Here is a 14,367-nt window from a genome sequence, read left to right as displayed (position 1 = left end):
GAAATTAAAGTTATTTGTGCAGCAACTTACAATGTAGCTGGTAGTCCAAAAGGGGCCCTGGTAGTGCAGTGGGTCACACATTGGTGAGCATCACTAAGCCAGTAGTGGCTCTGTGGGAGAAAGATGAGGCTTTCTGTACCAGTAAAGAGGTTGAGAACTGGAAGCTAATAGAGAAGCTCTACTCTGTCCTACACATTCACTATGAGTTAGAATTGGGTCCATACCTGAAGGCAGTGAGGTTTTTGACTTGATAGAACCCCAGCTCTTTCCAGTTCTCAGCCACCTAAACTGCCAACAACAACCTTAAGAGATGGATTTGGAGAGCATGACTGCCAGTATCACATAAGAATTAGGACCAGCTTTCTCAGGGTTCAGTGCTCTGGTCACAGCTCCTTTTGATCTGCCACAACTTGCAATACAACTCACTTTGACTTGGCTAAGTTGTTGCCAGCACACACACACTGTAGTGGATGACATTAATAATCATAATATTATTGCTCATTGATGTTATCAGTGACAACAAACGTCATCGTCTGAAGTATGCTCTGAGTATATTTAATATATTACACTATACTGTGATGTAGCACACACTCTTCATAAAGCATCAGAATGTAGAAAATGTCAACCTAGCTCTCCAGGGTATAGACTCGATCGTGAAAGCCTTGAATAGCTCAAGCCACACTGAAGGCGTGTGGAACATTTCAACCAACCCAACAACGTACAGAGAAGGGAGTGGTGCATGTTCCATGATCCATTGCCATCTAGAGATAACCACTTTGCAGTTAGCATTCATAAACATTAATGATGTCTGGAAGTAGAGCATCGTATTCTATGTGATGCATTTTCCTCCCTCAACAACTCATCATGGCTAACTCCTCAAACATTAATGAATAGAAACATACGTAATCTTTAAACTGAAATCAAACCTGTTGCCATTGAGTCGATTCTAGATCATGGCAACCTTCTGTGTTACAGAGTAGAACTACTCCATAGGGTTTTCTTGAATATAATTTTCACCGAAGCAGATTTGGTTTTGGTTAGTTAGTAGAATGCAAACCAAGGCATATTGGTGGCACAATGGCTTAAGTGTTAGGCTGCTAACCGAAAGGATGACAGTTTGAAAGGTAAGGCAGCCTGCTACCATCCAAATTCACAACTCTGACATCCTGGGAGAGGTTCTTCTCTGTCCCGTATGGTCAATATAAGTTGGAATTGACTCCACAGCAATGGGTTGAGCGCAAACCCCCGTGTCACCTGAGGACCTTCACCAAAAACCCAAACCAAACAAGTGCCTATAGAGTCCATTCTGACTGAAGGCAACCCCGTGTGTGTAGAGTTGGGCTACATTCCATTGGGTTGTCAAGGTTGTGACCTTTGGGGAATGAATCGCCAGGCATTTCTTTCAATGGTTTTGAACAGTCAACCTTTCAGTTAGTACTTGAGCACTAAATCATTTATCCTGCCCGGGAATTTACATGACCTTTGTTGTTTGTTGTTTTGTGCTGTCAATTCTGACTCACATGGATACACTGTAATTTGCTTACACAATCCCTCATACCTCATTATTGGGCATTTAGGTAGTTTCCTTTTTGTTGTTGTTCTGTTTGGGTATCAATTTGAGGCATGTTGCTGGACATTTGTGTGCACCCATCTTCTCAAACTTGCCCAACTATCTTTAGGATGGAATTGTGTCCACAGAAGACAGGTAGCAATTCACAGTCCCACTTCAAGTGATGTGTCCATCATAACATCTAGCTTTCTCATATTAAATTCATGATTATAAAATACAGACGGACACTCAACACTGTTATTCTAACACATATTCCTATATAATTTGCTTTTCTATTCATCAAGATAGCTTTTCTAAATCCTCTTCCTAACATTTCCAAACCTTGTCTCCTTTTCACATACTTAGCTGATGTTCTATTTCTTTGAAAACAAACAAAAACCTCAAGTCACCAGACAGGAAAGCCCTTATTCATTCTTCCCCAGATCAACACACTGCCTTCTCTCCGGAGCCCATTCTCTCTCCCTGGATGCACACCTTCGCTGGAACCATGCCAGGGGAACTGCTCAAGAACTTCTCTTCTGCAATCCCCCCCTCTCTCTACTGGATCATTCTCAATAGCATCAAAAAAACTGCCATCTCTCATCTTAAAAAACAGTCCATTTAAAAAAGTAACAGAGAACACCTTCTCTTCAGACCGTATTTACTCGTGCCTTCACTCAGGTTCCGCTTCCAGAACAACTTCTCTAATAAGTTGTCTACACTCTCGGCCGCCAGTCCCTCACTTGATGTGCATCACCCACTCTCTACCTGTTCGGAGTTCTCGCCACTCCATTCCAACTCTTCTTTCCTAGACTATTCATTGCTACCGTGTTGTCCTATCTAGTTCCTACTTATTTGTGCTCAGCTTGCTTTGTTAGACTCAGGCACTCTCTGCAACTGACTACTCTATCTTTGAACTTCTCCCCTCTTTCTCCTAAGATGATGCACTTTCCAAGTTCTCCGCCTCACTTGCTGGCTGCTCACACCTATTAGACTTGGGCGCTGGCTTCTTCCTCGATGCAAGAACTTTGAATATTGGAGCGCCCAAGAGGTCAATTCTCTGCCTTTTACGTGTTCCTCTTTAATCCCTCTCTCTTGTGCTCCTTCTCGGTAATTGGTCACAAGAGCAACAGCAAAACTTGACTAAGACAATCTAGGAAGGAAACGGATACAGAACAACGCCCTATCATTCGTGTACTTAGCGAACACCTACTATGTGCCGGCCACTAATAGGAGCGTGGAGAACATAGTAGGCAAGATCTCTGCCCTTGAAAACCCAGTGACAGAAACGGATATAACCTTACCAAGAGACAGGATTGTGAGGATGCTAGAAAGAAAACAGAGGGTGTGGGGTGAACCAAGAAGGGAACATAACAGACCAGCCACGGGAGCAAAACAAAGCCCCAAAGCCCTGAGGAGCCCCCCAAATAGACTTTGGGCTAGTAGGGCAGTTCCTGGAAGCCCCCAGGACCAGTGGGGGAGTAGTCATGAAGGCCAGTGGATAGACCTGGAACTATGTATGCTTTTTCGGCTTCTTGCTTGTTTTGTGTGTGTGTGTGGTTTCTCTTTTTCTTCGATCTTTTGTTTTCTTTGTGTTTGGGCTCTGTTGTTGTTGTTTTGCCTACCTATATAAGATAGGTCGCCCAAGGAGAAAGTAACAGGATGGATGGTTCCAGAGGGACTTGGGGGTGGAGGAGGCAGGGGAAGGGAACGATGAGCAAGCAACACCATTGACAGGGAAACAACTAGGGAATTAAAATCAACAACAAGGAGGACGTAGAGACCCCAGTGGTGTTGGAGCAACAGTAATCTAACTGAGAGGAATTAGTAAGAGGCAGAAGAAGGACAATTGTGATGATGGGGCAGGAGGAAGAGAAAAGAAAACAGGAAAGATCTAAAATGCAAAGCTATGGATAGAGGTATAACTATGGATGTGTACATATGGAAATATATTAATTCATAAAAATAGAGGTTTGGGCATATGTACATATATTTCTATGGCAATTCATTGAGGAAGTGAACAGACTTTGGGCCTCTGTTCAAGCCCTCTCTCAACACAAGAACACTTTGTTCTAACAACCTGGCATTCTGTGATGCTCACCCTCCCAACATGATCGCCAAAGGAAAAAAAGTGTGCATAAGCAAATGTGGTGAAGAAAGCTGATAGTGACTAGCTTCAAAAGATATAGTGTCCAGGGTCTTAAAAGCTTGAAGTTAAACAAGTGGCATCTAGCCAAGAAGCAACAAACCCACATGGAAGAAGCACACTAGTCTGTGCAATCATGAGGTGTTGTTGGTATCAGGTAACAGCCCTCAGAAGACCCAACAAAAACAAACAAAAAAAACCATATTGTTGAGAATGAGGGGAGTTGGAGCAGAGAACCCAACCCCATCTGTAAACAATAGGACATCCCCTCAGAGAAGGGTCACACGGACGAGTTGAGTTAACCAGCGCACAGTATAGCACTGAGGAAACACACGATATTCCTCTGATTCTTTGAGGGTCCCTCACCCCCACAATCATGACCCAGGTACTACTTTTCAGTTCTGGCTAGACTGGAGCATGTACTTTGGTACAGATAAGAGCTCACGACACACAGAATCTATGTCAGATAAACCCCTCGGGAACAGAAATGGGAGTAGCAATAGCAGGATGGTAGGGGAAGGTGGGGGGAGAAGGGAGAGAAAAGGTAGAACCGATCGCCATGATCAATGCATAACAAACATGCGCTAGAAGCTCTGAGACAAGACCGAACACTGATGTTTGAGGCACAACCAAGAAACCAGTGTGGCAGAAGGAGAGCCAATGAAGAAGGATAGTAAGTGTCCAGATGTGTAGCCCACAGTAAAGGAGAGGGGAACTGACGGGGAACACATGAAAGGGTTTCAGGCAATTGCTTAGGATTTCTTTTTTTAAATTTTTTTAAAAGGTCCCTTCAGCTAATCTGTGGAAATTTAATTTTATGAAACTTGGAAGAGTTGTAATATTAAATTTCAATAATACAATGATGTCTCCATAAAACTATCTATCCCAAGGGTATCTAACATTAAGTGCAATAAATTTTGCCCTCAAGCCAGAGGTGAGTTGATTGCCAAGAGCACTAAAGTGGTCAAATTGAGGGTGACGCTCTTTTAACATTTGACTGCATTAATGTTTGCTCTTTTTTTGTTTTGTTTTTTAAGAAAAAAGAAAACCCATTCTAGTGCCTCTGAAAAGCATTTTGGCATAGAACCTAAACAAACATGCTAAAGCCATCTTCTGTAATCCCCTTAGATTCATAAACGAGCTATTTCCGTACTTAAGGATAATTACGGATGGCTTATTTTCTCAATTTTAAGTGAGTTTCTGAAACATATCACATGATTTAGGGGATGAGTGGCAATGAGAAACGATTGCTGTTTTTAAAGATCATAAATCATATGCCATCCTGCTTTTCCTCTGTAATTTGCTGCTATGGATGTCTGACATCTAAGACCGCGGCCATGAATTAATTTATAATTCAAGCAGAGTTAAAAAGGCGTTACCCCACTCAACACTGTATATAGGAGACTGTTTACATCCCATGTGTGGCGATAAATTAGGAAACCCTTTGCATATTTGAGATTGATTTATCAGAACATTTGAATATTCATATAGCTGTCTATAGAAGAAATCAAGACTAGGAAGAAGTCGGTCTGAAGTTGCTTTCAGATATTTCCACTCCTATTTGAACTAAATGCTGAAAAACATAACATGGTGTTATTAGGTGCCTCTAAGCCAATTGTCAACCTGAAGAAACCCGGTATGACAGACTCAGACTGCCCTGGAGGGTTTTCTAGACTATGAGCTTCGTGGGAGCAGATGGTGAGGGCTTTTCTTCTAAGGAGCTACGGTGTGATCCAACTGTCATCAACCTTTAAGTTAGCACCTGAGCTCTTCACCATTGCTCCAGCAGCACATCATGCATGTATACATGCATGTATACTACTCCACCTCCAAACCATCATTGCGCTGAGGTTAGCCGCAGGTGAGAGATTTTTTGCCCATATCCTTAGGTCGTTCTTGTCTGTTACTGGGTTTCCGGCTTTCATTCCACCCCCCCACCTTTCAGAATTCATGGGACCATTGTTTGGCATCTTGACTCATGCCATAGGCTAATTATTCCAGCAGATTTAAGCCTGCTGGCCATGGAGGCTGTGATGCGACCCTTTTTACTCTGAGATGAGTGTTCTCCCTATTTCACGCTGGTTGCTATCTAAAGAAAGTCTGTGGACTCCGAGTGGTGCTTCTAGAGCCCGGAGGATGTAGAATGAGCGCTGCTTCTGCCAGTCCCGTAAACTCTCTGCCAAGTCTCCCGTAGAATAAGTTGGGAGAAGCTTGCAATCCGCTCATATTGCGTCTTGTTAATAGCACAGTAGACATTTCTCTATTGGCAGTGCTGGAGCAGAGGGGTACAGATACCCAAGTAGAAGGCGTCACGATTGTAGAAATGTTTGCGTGGGGGGCACAAAGCCAGAGATCACACACCTTCCTCCGGGCTGAGGGAAACCAGCAGGCATCCTGGTGGCATCACTTTCATGCTCACTGAGCCTAAAATGGCCTTTGTCCTTCTCTCTGGAACACTCTTTTGAAAGTGCTTCACAGAAACTTTCTTAATTAAGTTAACTTCTCTAACTCTTGTTCTTTTAATTAACTAATTCACTCACCTAATGTTGAATGTGTAATTTTTTATATATAAATCATTTTATTGGGGGATCTTGCAGCGCTTAGGACGATCCCTACCTCAATTGTATCATGCACCGAGTGTGTGTCAAGGAGCTTGCTTTAAAATAGGAGCTACATGTAGGCAATATGTCAGCAAGGAAACACATACACAAACAACCCACACAAGACTCCGTGCTTCCAGACACAACTCTGTGTCAGAGGCAACATAAACACGGATGCACCCAAGGGTCCCCCTTGGATGTAAACCAAAAACCCAACTCACTGCCACCCAAGTGTTCTGACCCATAGTGACCCTGTAGGGCAGAGTAGAACCGCCCCTTTGAGTCTGAGGTTTCCCTCGGATATAGAGTGGGAGCAATGATATATTCATGAGAGAGATTGTACACTGGTAGAGGCTTGGGCCAAGCAAAACTTAAAACTTAACAACAACAACAACATGCTTAGGGAGTTTCAGTAAACCTCACAATTAATGCGAGTTGAGTGCTACTTGTAAAATTCTCTGACAAGAGGTTACCCAGATGGTCCTAAGCCTGACTAAGAAAGAGCGACGGGGTTCCATCCCATCAAACTAGCCTAGACCACCGTTTGCTGTTGTAGTGAGACTCTGAGTCCATCTGTGACTCAACGTGACCCCGTAGGACAGGGCAGAACTGTTCCTTATGCAGCAGATGGACAGGTCTTTTCTCTCTGGAGTGTGGCGGGTAGATTTGAACTGCCAAGTGCTTAAACATGGTGCCTCAAGGACTCCTACAGCAACCTTGACTCAAAATTTATGGCAGAGAGTATTGTTGTGGTTAGGTGCCATCGAGTTGGTTCTGACTTATAGTGACCCGATGCACAATGGGACGAACTACTCTCCGGTCCTGCTAGGCCATTCTCAAAATCGTCCCAATGCTTGAGTCCATCATACAGCCACGGCGTTAGTCCAGCTCCATCAAGGTTTTCCTCTTGTTCTCTGCGCCTCTTCTTTACCAAGCATGACGTCCTTCTCCAGGGACTGATCTCTCCTGACAACATGTCCGAAGCATGTACGATGAAGTCTCGCCCTCCTCGCCTCTAAGGAGCACTCTGTCTGTACTTCTTCCAAAACAGAATAAACATTCTTCTCCAGCATGGATTCTTCTTCGGTCTTTATTCAATGTCCAGCTTTCACAGGCACATGAGGAGATTGATAATGCGATGGCTTGGATCAGGCACACCTTAGCCCTCAAAGTAACATTTTTGCTTTTCACTACTCTGAAAAGGTCTTGTGCAGCAGATTTACCCAATACAAAATGCCCTTTATCTCTTGCCTAACACATCCAGGAGCATTGATTGTGTCTCAACACAAGACAAAATCTTAGACAAGTTCAACCTTTTCTCCATTTATCATATGTTACTTATTGGTCTGGAGAATCAATAAGTTCATTTCCTGTAGAACCCATAGCACATGCTTCTGGGACCTTAAACAACACTCCAAACCCATACTCCTTTGACCACCTGCCTAACCAGGCTGTCCTGGGGGCCGATGATGCTCCTCCAGGCTGTGAATTTCAATCCTAACCCAGAACATGTGCTTGTCTTACTGTGATGAAATCCACAACTCTAACAATGAAGTCTATGAACGTCGAATGTATAACAGTGCTGGGGAGGAGGGGAGGAGAAGAGGGAGAAGCTGAGCTGTAGCAGTGAGCAGGGCCCTGCCTTCCAGATCCTAGGTTCTAATGGAGCAAAAACGTATTGAATATGGAAGCGTAAGTAACGTGAGCCAGAAAGAAGTAAACAGAATAATATTGCACCACACTCAAGGGAGCCCAGAGAGGGCAGAGTGGGGGCCTGACGGGTGGAATTAGTTCTGTAATGGAGAGGGAGGAGGGAAAGGAAGATCATTTTAATAACAGACAAAGGGAGGGGACACCGTTTGTCTAAGCGAGTAGCCTAGAAAGTAGATTTATTTAGAGACCATTGATCCGTCTGACATGACTGGGGGTTGGGGGGCGCTGAATTGATGGGAAATGAGACTGACACAAACCCTACCATTTGGAAGCCTCGCTTTCACCTTTCTTTGCATCAATCGGGCCAATATATATATTTTGTAAAGAAGAGTTTTAAAAGAATAGTTGTCCCATCAAGCCTGGAACTGAGCCCACCCTTGGGGGTCACCTTGAAAATCAAACAGCACACAGCTCAGTCATTGACTAATCACACCTGGGAGGAATGCCTCCCTCCTCAGGACAACCAACCAGAGGAGACCAGAGGGCAAGCAAGGTTCATCCCCAAAGCTCAGCATGTTGGAAAAGGCGGGAAAGAAGGACTGATGGCAATGAGGGGACTCCTGAGAAATTGCCAAGAGGAATTTCATCCTCCACCGCCCTGCCAATGTCAGAAAACAAAATGCGGATACATTGTTGTTTGGAAAACTAATTTGCTCTGCAAACTTCCCCCCACATGACAAACAACAACAAAGATCAAAGTGAGGAAATAAACAATAAATAGAGGAATAATATCCTGTAAGAGGTGGGGAGCCAAAGAAGCCTGGTTGTACAGCAGTTAAGTGCTCAGCTGCTAGATAAAGGGCGGCCGTTAGAACCCCCACAAAGAAGTGGCAGCGTGCTTCCATGAAGGTTCTTCCTGCCGTTGAGTCAATTCTAACCCATAGTGACCCGGCAGCACTGGTGGAACTGCCCTCTCCCCCCATGGGAGACTGCAACTCTTTAGAGAAATCGAAAGCCTCCTCTTTCTCTTACAGAGCAGCTGGTGGCTTTGAACTGCTGAAGCCCTTGTGGAAACCATACAGGGCCGCTCCATTGTGCCCTACAGGATCTCTGTGAGTTGGAATCCAGTCGATGGCAATGGTTCCTGGGCTCTAAACATAGAAGGGACGGGAGCAAAATTCAAAATGTCATGTTGCAGCCTCAGTTACAGCCTAGTAGGATTGGTTTTGGAAAGAGCCTCTAGTTAGATGACACTGATTTACTAGCAAATAAACTCCCTGGAGGATGGCACTTTGTTGGTTTCTCTCAGTATTGTACTGTTCAGCATCTGACATGGTACTTGGCATATCGAGTGAATTGCTCAATAGATCATTGAGTGAATGAATGACTAACACACCAAGAATGCTTGCCTGGCTAATAAAAATCTGCAATCACAGAAACAATTCCCCAGTGAGAGATATTATTATGATTACTTCGTCAAACTGGAAGCGATTTAAGACATACAATAGTACCTTAGGGCTGACCCTCTCACCGAACACACTGATTTTACAAACGAGAAAATTCAGTCCCAGGGAGAAATGCCTTGCCTCAAAATCCACAAGTAGGTTTGGGACAAAACAAAAGTTACAGCCACTTTCTTCTCTCTCCTCTAAAATGTGCCCCCACCCCACCCCCAGCCCCCTTTTTTTGTCCCCAGAAAAGAGAAAGCAGTGAATGGCATTTCCAAGGTTTGCCTCAAATCAGTCCCCCCCCCCACCACCACCACAGCCACTGGCGTCTCAGACAGAACCCAAACCCAGGCAGTGGAGGACACCTAGCCAGCCCCTGTCCTGACGAGCTCTCTCGGAAATCAATCGCTTTCACCGGAGGGCTGAAACACCAGACAGGCCAGTGAGTGTGGTAACTCAAACCCAAGAGCCCTGCTTTCTCCAGTCCCGGGTGGGGCAGGGGGATCTGTTTTGCCTCAGCTGTCACCCAGCCTGACGGAGCACAAGCTCAGAGACTGGAGTTCTCTTCGTGTGCTTCTCAAGGGCTTAGCTGCAATGTGGTTTCAATTAGACATTTCTTGCCTGAGTAGAACAAATCACTTAGGTTAGACGCTGACACACAAAGGAACAGTCTGCATGCTTGGAAAGCTTAGAGGGAATTAAATTATGAGCTGTCACTTCAAAGCTGTTCCCCTGTCCCCTGCTCCACCACCTCTCAATCGCCTGCAGGAGGCCCGGAGGCTTGCGTGCAAGTCTTGTCATAACCCAAGGCTTAACATAAACTGTGGGCTCTCCGGTCATTGGGAAATAACAGGTATATCCGGTTAGGCCTTGTGAATTTGTCTGCACGCAAAGTAGAAGCTCTTGCAAAGCTGAGCTCCTGGGAGCCTCCTTGGTTCGGGAAAGCGAGGACGCTCACACTGGAAGGAATTCTCGCACAATCTCTCAGTTTGTTTATTTTCAGGTCATAAGAGTTGGTGCATGGGATGTTCACAGTCCTGGGAAGCTGAGTTCAGAAGGATGTGCGGTGACCTGAACAGGTCCCTCTGGCAGGAGCTGAGAATGCCAAGGCACCACAGTGGTTGCTAGTGGAAGGAGCAGAGCTGGGTGGGAAAGGATGTGGCAGGGGGCCTGAAACCAGGGACCATGGGCTCCCCACGCCTCCTGTAGTGAGGTTCTCAGGACACCTCAGCTCGAAAGCCTCCAGGAGGCTGTGTGGAGGAAGTACTGGACTTCTTCCCATAGGAAGCCACCATGTCCCCTGGAATGTCCCCCCACCCGACCTCCCCCCAATACATAGGAACCTCTATCAGGAGTTTGCCCATCTCCTGTGAGTAAGAGCCAGGGGAGGGTCTTTTTGTGATATAAGGTCCTGGAATTTGGAGTCCAAGAAAGTGGAATTTAAGTCCTGGCTCAGCGACCACAGGAGCTGGGTGACCTTGGTTGACCATGCAACTTTTCCTGCTTGATCTTGTTTGCCGGTCTAAAACAAAACAAAACAAAGCCTCATGGTGGTGTGTTGGCAAGGGTCCCCTCAAACGGTGGATTAATGAAACGATTGATGGCTAGCACGTGCCACACCTCTGGGCTCAAAGTACTGCCCAGATGGCCACTGTTCCATGCTTGGTAGTATATCATTCCTGCCACCATGATTTCATCTGGGTCCTGGTGGTGTAGTGGCTGGACTGCTAACCTCTTGGTCACTGATTCGAAACCACCAGCTGCTCCGACGGAGAAAGCCAGGGCTTTCTACTCCATCCAGAGTTACAGTCTCTGAAACTCACAGGAGCTGTTCGACTCTGTCCTATAGGGTCGATTGCTGTAAGTTGGAATTGACTTGATGGCAGTGAGTTTGGGGTTTTGGTTATCACCGTTATTCTAGTTGGCAGACCTGCTTTCCAAAGAGCCCCTAGGATTTCAGACTGTGGCTCAGATGCCCTGCTGGCCTCACCCCAGAGCAGGACTGACCTCTTTGCTGAGCCCAGCTCTCTGGACACCCCAGCTCAGCCCCACCCCCTGAGTATCTGGGCAGCAGGGATCTGCTCTGTGTGCTCCCCTTCCTTGCCCTGCTGGGGTGAACCTGAGTCAGCCAGGCAGGTGAGATCTTTCCTGACAGGCCTCTGGTGGTGGTACCTCAGCAAGAGCCTGACAGGATCAAGCACACCAGTGCTTGGACTAGATTCAGTGTTGGACAGGTGTTTCCAGAGTCCTGGGGTTGAATCCTGTCTGAGCCACCATCGGCTACGGGACTTCCGGCAAACCTCTTAAATGCCAACTACTGTTTTCTTTTCTCTGTAAAATGGGATACTCTGGAGGAAGCACCGCTCCCTTTTAAAATTCACCCCTTTGGGATAGTTCTTGAAATTTATTTTAAGTTTAAAATAATGGTTCTCAAAGTGTGGTCCAGAGCTTCTGGGAGCTCCTTTCAAGAGATCCACAAGGTCAAAATCAGGGCCACAGCTACAATTGGACCCACTTGACCTTTCTCACGGTCATTCTCTCGAACTGCCTAGCGTGAGTCGGCCAGAGCACACCGAATGCTGGAGTGGGTGTCAGTGTTTCGCCATCTTCTGTTAAGTGAGAAATGATTCGAGAGATAACTTATGAAGACGCAAGACAACGCCACTCCCTTTCTTTAACTTTGAAAAACATGCCTGTATTTGCCATAAAGTGTGCTATTTGCGTTGAAATGTAATGGATGTCTGGTTCTCAATGAGCAAACGTTTTAACTCTCTTCTGTGCTAATTCTAAAACGATAGATACTGAAAGCTGTAAGTCACGCAAGCGATTGTGTTTTGAAGCCACCGTAATACTGAGCGTGCGAGGCCAAAGCATCTGAGAAGCACTGAGCTAAGGTTTTGGCAACGGAGCTGTGAAATCATCACTCTGCTCACTCACTTCTCAATAAACCATCATTTGGGAGATTGGCGGGGTGTGAATTTTATGGTAATTCCAATCTAATGGATTTGGGAGTCACTAACCAAGCCATGGAACTGCTGTGGAGGCTTCAGTCCAACCCTCTACATGTGCCTGTCGCTGTTTTAAGGGGGACTTTTTTTTAAGGTTTATTTTTTTAATTTTTAATCATTTTATAAGGGACTCATGCAACTTTTATCACAATTCATACATACATCCATTGTGTAAATCACATTTGTGCATGCATTGCCCTCATCATTCTCAAAACATTTGCTCTCTACTTAAGCCCCTGGCATCAGGTCCTCATTTTTCCCCTCCCTCCCTACTCCCACCTCCCTCATGAACCCTTGATAATTTATAAATTATTATTTTGTCATATCTTACACTGTCCAAGGTCTCCCTTCACCCACTTTTCTGTTGTCTGTCCCCCAGTAAGGAGGTTATATGTGGATCCTTGTAATTGGTTCCCCTTTTCTACCCGACCTTCCCTCTGCTCTCCCAGTATTGCCACTCTCACCACTGGTCCTGAAGGGGTTATCTGTCCTGGATTCCCTGTGTTTCCAGTTCCTATCTGTACCAGTGTACATCCTCTGGTCTAGCCAGATTTGTAACGTAGAATTGGGATAATGATACTGGAGGGGGTGGGGTGGAAAGGGAGGAAGCATTTAGGAACTAGAGGAAAGTTATATTTTTCATCATTGCTACATCACACCCTGACTGGCTCGTCAACTCCCCAAGACCCTTCTGGAAGGGGATGTCCAGTGACCTATAAATGGGCTTTGGGTCTCCACTCCACTCTCCCCACCTCATTGACAATGATATGATTTTTTTGTTCTGATGATGCCGGATACCTGATCCCTTTGACACCTCGTGATCACACAGGTTGGTGTGCTTCTTCCATGTGGGCTTTGTTGCTTCTGAGCTAGATGGCCGCTTATTTACCTGCAAGCCTTTAAGAGCCCAGACGCTATACCTTTTGATAGCCAGGCACCATCGGCTTTCTTCACCACCTTTGCTCATTCATCTACTTTGTCTTCAGCAATTGTGTCAGGAAGGTGAGCATCATAGAATGCTAGTTTAATAGAACAAAGTATTCTTGAATTGAGGGAGTACTTGAGTGGAGGCCCAATGTCCATGTGCTACCTTAATATTAAACCTATAAATATATGCACATAGATCTATTTCCCCCTCCTCATATATACATATATTTACATATGTACATGCCTTCAATTAGACCTCTATAGATGCCCTTTGCCTCCTAGCTCTTTCCTCTATTTCCTTTGACTTTCCTCTTTTCCCACTATCATGATCAGTCTTCATTTGGGTTTCAGTAATTCCTCTCGGTTACATTACCCTTGATCACACCCTGCTAGGCCTCCCACACCCTCTTCACCACCGATTTGGATTACTTGTTGTTCCCTTGCCCCTGGGTTTGTTAACAGCACTACCTTTTCCCACCCCCACCACCATGTCCCCCAGAACTGTTGGTCCCGTTGTAAAACAAAACAACATTAACAATAAACCAATGACAAAAAACAAAACACAACAAGAAAAAAAAGCTTATAGTTAGTCCAAGGACTGTTTGTTGGCCTTTAGGAGTGTTTTCCAGTGGAGTCTGTTTGGGCGCCAAGCCCTGGCCCCAAAGTCTGTTTTTGGTATTCCCTGGGGACTTCATTGCTCTGTTCCCTTGCTGTTCTGTTGCACATCCTTAGTGTTTTGCTTTGGTGTGGTGGGATCAGCTTGGGTGCAATTCCCACACTGTGTCTTCAGTGTTGTCCCCTGTAAGACTATGGGTCAGTGAGGGATGTCATGTCTCATAGTGGGGCCGGACATGTGGTCTTCTCTGTGGATTGGCTGCTCTGAGTGGGAATATCATCCTCAAGGCTTGGTGGGCCAGGCTGTGCTCCACTTTCTCTTCCTCCCCCTTCATTTGCTCCCGTGTGCTCTGATCAGACATGCCCCTCTCCCGGAGCTGCAAATTCAGTGCCGTCCTGTGAAATAAATTCTTCTGGGTGG

Source organism: Tenrec ecaudatus, chromosome 17, assembly GCF_050624435.1.
Source record: "Tenrec ecaudatus isolate mTenEca1 chromosome 17, mTenEca1.hap1, whole genome shotgun sequence".
In the NCBI taxonomy this organism is placed as follows: domain Eukaryota; kingdom Metazoa; phylum Chordata; class Mammalia; order Afrosoricida; family Tenrecidae; genus Tenrec; species Tenrec ecaudatus.
Note: the sequence above shows the minus strand (reverse complement) of the source record.